Raw genomic sequence first — 8,942 nt, 5'->3', positions numbered from 1 at the left:
TCTTTTCTCCTTAATTGTCTCTCAAATGACTTCTGCTCTAATATGGCCTCATTATGAGGTAATAAGGTTAGGAATTTAACATATAAATTGGCAGAGAGAGATAAAACTCAACCCATAACAGAGGTATGTCCTCATGACTACTCAGCGAGTGTCACACCATTGTGTGGTTGCCTACTAATTCAACCTATTTCTTGGTGTGATTTCCTAAACACAGCTGTCAGGAAGTTATTACAGAAAATAAAAATGTGAAAATGCTCACAGAGAAAGAATAATTCCTACCTCTCAAAAGAAAATAAGCAAAAACATGGTTAGCAATGCACAAAATGCAAATTTTTTTTCTCCTAAATTTCCACTATGCACTCTAAAATCCATCTCACACTATATAGTAAATAATTTGACAAGTTGTACAAGATCAGTTTTGATCAATGAATCGTATTTTCCATTATAAAATCAGAAATCTATCATGGAAACCAGGGACTCCACTAACATTATCTTCTGAAAGGTTCCTAGGATGAGTCATCATATTATCTGTTGTTTTGGGATCAGTTCCAGCAAACAATCTTTCAAATAAGCAAGTGCTAAGTAGCTGTGACCCATGTGGTTCCTGCACTACATAGGGGTTACACAATTATTTATTTTTACAATTAACACTTAGTAGAGTGTCCCTTCCTGAAATTCATGCTTAGGGCTCATGGGCCTAATTACCTGCTCATTCATCTTTGCTTCTCCCTTTTACTAGAGTTTAGCAAAAAACTCATAGTAGCTATTTAAGTTTAAAGTTGGGGTTTTGATAATATTGGATAGTGATGAAGAAAAGGGTAAGGCAAATATTTCTAAATTTCATTAAGTAAAGGTTCAGGTTAATAATTTCAAAAAATCATGCACCATATTGAAGAATTTATGGAAGTTAGTTTCATTTGTCCACAGTAACACAAGATTATACAATACATTTCCAAGGGTTTAAAGATCTCTAAAACAAAGGGGTCTTGTTGATCTCATATTGAAAATATCTTCCCCTGGGGAAAAAAAAAAAAAAAAAACAGATTGTGTGTTGGAGACACCAGTCTCATCTCAGGGAAATAGAGAGTTAAAATTCAATTTTCAATTAGACAAATCCTCCCCAATAATGACCCAACCAATGGCAAAGAGAATTGATCTCAAAGCACACAACCCATTTGACTTAGTCTCCACTATTACATAAGATGGCTGGCTTTTTTTTTTTAGATGGCTGGCTTTTAATAGGATGTGACAAAGAATACAAAAGATTTTAAAATAAACTCCTATATGACAAAGCAATCATCTGAATTAGACATTGACATGGCTGAGATGTTACAACCATCCAAAAGTTAATTTAAAATGCCTATAAGTGCTCACTTCAGCAGCACATATACTAAAATGCCTATGATTAATTTGCTAAAGAAACTAATGGAAAGGGTGAACAACATGCAAGATCAGATGGGTAATTTCAGCAGATCAATAGAAAGTATAAGACTCAACTTGGGCAGGCGCCGCAGCTCAATAGGCTAATCCTCCACCTAGCGGCACTGGCACACCGGGTTCTAGTCCCGGCTGGGGCGCCGGATTCTTTCCCGGTTGCCCCTCTTCCAGGCCAGCTCTCTGCTGTGGCCTAGGAAGGCAATGGAGGATGGCCCAAGTGCTTGGGCTCTGCACCCCATGGGAGACCAGGAGAAGAAGCACCTGGCTCCTGCCTTCGGATCAGCGTGGTGCGCCGGCAACAACGCACCAGCCGTGGTGGCCATTGGAGGGTGAATCCACGGCAAAAGGAAGACCTTTCTCTCTGTCTCTCTCTCTCTCACTATCCACTCTGCCTGAAAAAAAAAAAAGACTCAACTTGAATTTCTAGGAATATCTGATACAGTAACAAAGTTAAAGAATGCCTTCATTAAACTGATAGACTCCACACAGCATGTAAAGAAGAAAAAAGTTTAATCACATCTATAGAAATCAATAAAACTGAGACAAAAAGAAAAAGCCAGGAGAAAAAGAAGTAATAACCAGGACTGAGAATCCAAGAGCTGCTTTCTATTTCTTCGTGTCTTCTTTTTTTAAGTTAAAAAATATGTTTTAATTTACTACTTAATTTTTATTATATATATATATTTAAGGTATGTAACATGAGGTTAGAGAATATATTTAGATTAAGTAGTTACTATATACTACATATATAGTTACTATAATGAAGTATACTATTACCTCACACAGTTACTCATATTTGTGTGACAAGAGTAGCTAAAATCTACTCATTTAACAGAATATATATTACCAGTAAAAGGCACTTGAGGTATGCTCCTCATGTTGTATGTTGAATCTAAAGACTTGTTCATTCTACATTTATGCCACTTTGTAGCTTTATTTTTAACTCATGCATTATTTAGCAATGTGTGTTTTCATTTCCAAATATAAAATATTTTCAAATAGCATTCTATTTTGATTTTCAGTGTAATTCTGTCTCTCTCTATCATTGTCCACTCTGCCTGTCAAAAAAAAACCAAAAACTAGTAAATAGAACTTTATCACATTTTAAAGCTGGTGCCCTTTGAAAGAAACTCTGAAGAATTTTTAAAGCCACTTAGTGGGATAACACATTTACAAAAAATACACGATAAAGGAATATATCTAGAGTATACAAACAAACCTCAAAATATAACCATAAGAAAATAAACAAATCAATTTTTAAAAATAGGCAAAATATATGAACATACAATTCACCACAGAGACACAGTGGGCAAATAGCATAAGAAAAGATACTCAATGTTATTTTTCATTAGAATACTGTAAAATTGGGGCCAGTACTGTGGCATATCTGGTAAAGCTGCTGCCTGCAGTGTCAGCATTGCATCCATGTGGGCACCAGCTCAAGTACTGGCTGTTCCACTTCTGATCCAGCTCCCTGCTAATGAGCCTGGGAAAGGAGCAATAGATGACCCAAATGTTTGGGCCTTTACACCTGGATTATTATTTTTTTATTTGAAAGAATTACAGAGACTGAAAGACAGAGGCTGGGCCAGGTCAAAGCAAGGAGCCAGGAGCTTCTCACAGATCTTCCACATGGGTAGCAGGGCTCAAGCACTTGGGCTATTTTCTGCCTCTTTTCTCAGGTCATTAGCAGGGAGCTACATTGGAAATGGAGCAGCTGGGAAAGGAACCATTTCCTATACAGAATGCCAACATTACAGGAGTCTTTACTCCTTACACCACAATGCCAGTTCCTTGACATTTTTTTGCTTTTGTTTCTTCATTTTTGTTTCTGTTTTTACTTAGAAACCTTTTATTTCAGTTATACAAAATTCATGAATTTCATATGTACAAATTTAGGAACATAGTGATTCTTTTCACTCCGCCTGCCCACACTCCCACCCTTCTTCCTCATCCCTCTCTTATTCCCATTCTTATTTTGCACAAAGTTCTATTTTCAGTTAACTTTATACACATAAGATTAACCCTACTAAGTAAAGAATTCAACAAATAACATTAAAAAAAACTGCTGAAGACTCATAGAATGGCAGATGTCCTAAATAGCACTCTGGCCTCAGAATCAGCCCTAAAGGCATTTGGATCTGGCTGAAAAGCTCATGAGAGTATTTCAGGCATGGAAAGCCAAGACACTCTGGCAAAAGATCTCTGCGAGTGAGATCCCAGTGGAAAGAACAGGTCATCAAAGAAGGAGGTACCTTTCTCTGAAGGGAGGAGAGAACCTCCACTTTGACTATGACCTTGTCTAAACAAGATAAGAATCGGAGAACTCAGAGGGCTTCCATAGCCTTGGAAACTCATGACTGGAGCATAGGGAGATTACTGATGCCATAGACAGGAGTGTCAATTGGTAAAGTCAACAATAGGAGTCACTGTGCACTTACTCCTCATGTAGGATCTCTGTCCTTAATGTGCTGTGCATTGAGATTTAATGCTATAATGAGTACTCAAACAATATATTTCACTTTGTGTTTCTATGGGGGTGCAAACTGTTGAAATCTTTACTTAATGCATACTAAACTGATCCTCTGTAAAAAAAAAAAAAAGAAAAGAAAAGAAAAGAAACTATCAACTCCCAACTTGACTCTCACTGGGATTAAACATGACAATAGGTCTGATCTGATTTCATCATCATTAAAAAAAATCATCTATTATTTTTCACTTTATGTTTCTGTGTGGGAGCAAACTGTTGAAATCCTTACTTAATGTATACTAAGCTGATCTTCTGTATATTAAGATAATCGAAAATGAATCTTGATGTGAATGGAAGGGGAGAGGGAGTGGGAAAGGGGAGGGTTGTGGGTGGGAGGGACGGTATGGGGGGGAAGCCATAGTAATCCATTATTCGTACTTTGGAAACGTATATTCATTAAATAAAAGTTAAAAAAAAAACTGCTGAGACAATAGCTGTTCATAGTCATTGCATCTCAAAGAGTTAATTTCACTTCTATGGATTACATTTTAGGTACTCTATTAGTGATCACAGATCAGGGAGAACAGATGGTATTTGTCTTTTTGGCTCTGGCTTATTTCACTAAGGATAACATTTCCATTGGCATCCATTTTGTTGCAAATGACAGGATTTCAATTTTATTATAGCTGTGTAGTATTCTATAGTATGCATATAACATAATTTCTTTATCCAGTATAGTTTCTTTTCCTGTTGTATCTTTTTCTGGTTTACTGCTGTGTGTTCTATAGTGTATATATACCATAGTTTTTTTTTTTTTCCAGTATTCAGTTGATGAGTGTCTGGGTACAGTCAATATCTTAGCTACTGTGAATTTAGCTTCAATAAACATGGGGGTATGGGTAACTCCTTCACATGCTGATTTCTTTTCATTTAAGTAAATTCCCAGGAGTGGGATGGCTGGGTCATATGGTAGGTCTATATTCAGATTTTTGAGGTATCTCCACACTATCTTCCACAGAGCAGTTTATATTCCCACCAACAGTGGATTAAGGTACTTTTTTCCTCACAATGCCAACATTTGTTGGTTGTTGATTTCTGTATGAAATCATTCTAACTGGTGTGAAGTGAAACTTCATTGTGATTTTGATTTGCATTTCCCAATAGCTAGTGAGACTGAGCATTTTTTAAAGCTTCTGTTGCCATTTGAATTTCATCTTTTGAAAAATGTTTGCTCAAGTCCTTTGCCCATTTGTTAACTGGATTGTCTATTTTTGTTGTTGAATTTCTTGAGTTCTTTATAGATTCTAGATATTATTCCTTTATCAGTTGCATAGTTTGCAAATATTATCTCCCATTCTGTTGGTTACCTCTTCACTTTGATGAGTGTTACTTTCACCGTGCAGAAGCTTCTCAGCTTGATATAATCTCATCTGTCAATTTTGTATTTGATTGCCTGTGCTTTTGGGATCTTTTTCAAGAAGTCTTTGCTTATGCCCATGTCTTGCAAAGTTTCCCCAATGTTCTCTCATAATTTAATGCTATTGTGTCAAAGATTTAAATCTTTGATCCATTTTGAGTTGATTTTTGTTTAAGGTGTAAGTCAAGGGTCTTGTTTCATACTTCTGCATGTGGAGATTCAGTTTCCCAAGAACCATTTGTTAAAGAGACTGTCCTTGCTTCAGGAATTGATTTTAGCTACTTTGTTAAATATAAGTTGGTTGTAGATATGTGGATTGAATTCTGGCATTTCTATTCTGTTCCATTGATCTAAACATCTGTTTTTGTTTCAGTACCAGGCTGTTTTGATGATAACTGCCCTGTGGTATGTCTTGAAATGTTGTATTATGATGCCTCCAGCTTTGTTTTTGTTGCATAATATTGTTTTAGCTATTCAGGATCTCTTGTACTTCCATATAAATTTTAGCATCATTTCTTTGTATATCTGAGAAGAATGTCATTGATATTTTGATTGGAATCACATTGAATCTGTAATTTTTGATAGTACAGACATTTTGATGATATTGATTCTTCCAAACCATGAACATAGAATATTTTCCCATTTTCATGCCTTATTTCTTTAATATTTTGTAACTTTCATTGTAGAGATCTTTCACATTCTTGGTCAAATTTATTACAAGTTATTTAACTTTTTTGTAGCTATTGTGAATGGGATTGATCTTAGAAGTTCTTTCTCGGCCATGGTATTGTTTGTGTATACAAAGGCTACTGGGGGCTGGCACTATGGTATAGCGAGTAAAACCTCTGCCTACAGTGTCAGCATCCTTTACGGGCACCGGTTCAAATCCTGGCTGCTCCACTTTCAATCCAGCTCTCTGCTATGGCCTGGAAAAGGAATGAAAGATGGCCCAAGTTCTTGGGCCCCTGCACCTACATAAGAGGTCTGGAGGAAGCTCCTGGCTTCAGATTGGAACAGCTCTGGCTATTGTGGCCATCTGGGGAGTGAGCCAGTGGATGGAAAACCTCTCTCTCTCTCTCTCTCTCTCTCACTGCCTTTGTCTTTATGTGACTCTCCCTTCAAGTAAATAAATAAATCTTTTTTTAAAAATATAAGCAAAGGCTATTGATTTTTGTGTGTTAATTTTATATCCTGCCACTTTACCAAACTCTTTTGTGAGTTCTGATAGTCTCTGAGTGGAGTCTTTTGGATCCCCTATATAGAGTCATGTCACTTATGAATAGGGATAGTTTGATTTTCTCCTTCCCAATTCGTGTCCCTTTGCTTTATTTTTCTTGCCTAATGGCTCTGGCTAAAACTATCAGGAATATATTGAATAGTGATGGAACATCTGGCAATGCTCAGATGGAATGCTGACATTGCAGGTGGCTTTACCTTCCACACCACAATGCCAGCCCCTAGACTCATAGTTTTTATTTGTTTCGTTTGGAGAATAGGCATCCTTATCTGGTTCTAGATCTTAGTGGGAAAGCTTCCAAATTTCCCTAATTCAATAAGATGCTATCTGTTGTTTTGCATAGATTGACTTGATTATGGTGAAGAAAGTTCCTTCTCTACCCAATTTGCTTAAGGTTTTCATCATGAAGGATGTTTTATTTTATCAAATGCTTTCTCTGTATCTGTTGAGATAACCATATGGGTTTTGTTTTTCATTTTTTTAATGTGATGTATAACATTTATTGATTTGTAAATGTTGAACCATCCGTGCATACCAGGGATAAATTCCACTTATTCTGGGTGAATGATCTTTCTGATGTGTTGCTGTTATATTCAATTGGCTAATTTTTTTTAGGATTTTTCATCTATGTTCATCAAGGAAGTTGGTCTATAGTTCTCTTTCTCTGTTGTATCTTTTTCTGCTTTAGGAATTAAGGGGATGCAGGCTTCATAGATGGCTTTGGGAGGATTACCTTCCTTTCAATGGTTTGAATAGCTTGAGAAAAATTGTAATGAGTTCTTCTTTAAATGCCTGGTAGAATAATGCAGCAGTGAAGCCATCCAGTACCAGGCTTTTCTTTGTTGGAGGGTCGTTATTACTGATTCAATCTCTATCTTGGTTATTGGTCTATTTAGGTTTTCTATGTATTCATGGTTCAATGTTGGTAGATTGTATGTGTCCAAGAATCTATTCATTTCTTCTAGGTTTCCCAATTTGTTGGCATACAGCTCTTTATAGTAATTCCTTATGATCCTTTTTATTTCTTAGTACCTGTTGTTAGATTTACTTCTTCATCTCTGATTTTATTGATTTGAGTCTTCTCCTTTTTTAAATTTTTTTATATTTTTTGGTTAGTTTGTATTATATTTGTTTATTTTTTCAAAAAACCAGCTCTTCATTTCACTGATCTTTTTTGGTTTCAATTTTGTTTATTTCTTCTCTATTTTTTGAATTTTTTTATTTCATTTGACAGAGTTAGACAGTGAGAGAGAGAGAGACAGAAAGGAAGGTCTTCCTTCTATTGATTCACCCCCTCAAATGGCCACTACAGCCAGCGTTGCACCAATCCAAATCCAGAAGCAAGGTGCTTCTTCCTGGTCTCCCATGCAGGTGCAGGGGCCCAGGGACCCAGGCCATCCTCCACTGCCTTCCTAGGCCACAGCAGAGAGCTGGATTGGAAGAGGAGCAACTGGGACTAGAACCTGGCGCCCATATGGGATGCCGGTGCTGCAGGCCGGCATCCAAGTGAGCCATGGTGCCGGCCCCTCTTCTATAATTTTAATTATTTCTTTTCTCCTAATAGTTTTGAGTTTGTTTTGTTGTTGTTTTTTTTTTAGGTCCTTGAGATGCATCGATAGCTCAATTATTTGGTATCTTTCCAATTTGTTGATGTATGTACCAATTGATAATAACTTCCCTCTTAACACTGCTTTTGCTATATCCCATAAGTTTTGATATGTTGTATCATTGTCTTCATTTATTTCCAGAAATTTTTGATTTCTCTTGATTTCTTCTATGATCCACTGTTTGTTCAGGAGCATGTTGTTCATTTTCCATGCGCTTGTATATGTTCTAGAGAGTGTAGAGTTGTTGGTTCCCAGTTTCATTTCATCGTTGTCAGAGAAGATGCATGGCATGGCTTTGATTTTTTTAATTTGTTGAGACTTGCTTTATGGCCTATAATATGGTCTATCCTAGAGAAAATTCTATGCAAGAATGTGTATTCTACAACAATGGAATGAAAAGTTCTGTAGGTATCAGGTCCATTTGTTTCATAGTGTCCGTTAACTCTGTTGTTTCTTTGCTGATTTTCTGTCTGATTTATCTGGCCATTGCTAAAAGTATGGTGATGAAGTCCCCTATTGCTATTGTATTGGAGTCTATGTCTGCCGTTAGATCCATTAGCATTTCTTTTAAATACCCAGGCACCCTGTAATTGGGTGCATGCACATTTACTATAGTTGCATCTTCCTGTTGAATTGATCCCTTAATAATACATAGTGCCCTTCTTTGTCTTTCTTAACAGTTTTTTTGGTGTTAAAGTCTATTTTATCTGATATTAGGATGGCTACAGCTGCCCCTTTTCTATCCTTTAACTTTCAGTCTGTGTATCTTTGTTG

The sequence above is a fragment of the Oryctolagus cuniculus genome, chromosome 6 (genome assembly GCF_051225735.1).
Source record: "Oryctolagus cuniculus isolate XC-2025 breed Fujian yellow rabbit chromosome 6, ASM5122573v1, whole genome shotgun sequence".
In the NCBI taxonomy this organism is placed as follows: Eukaryota; Metazoa; Chordata; class Mammalia; order Lagomorpha; family Leporidae; genus Oryctolagus; species Oryctolagus cuniculus.
The sequence above is the reverse complement of the archived record's forward strand: the minus strand, read 5'-3'. Positions refer to the sequence as shown.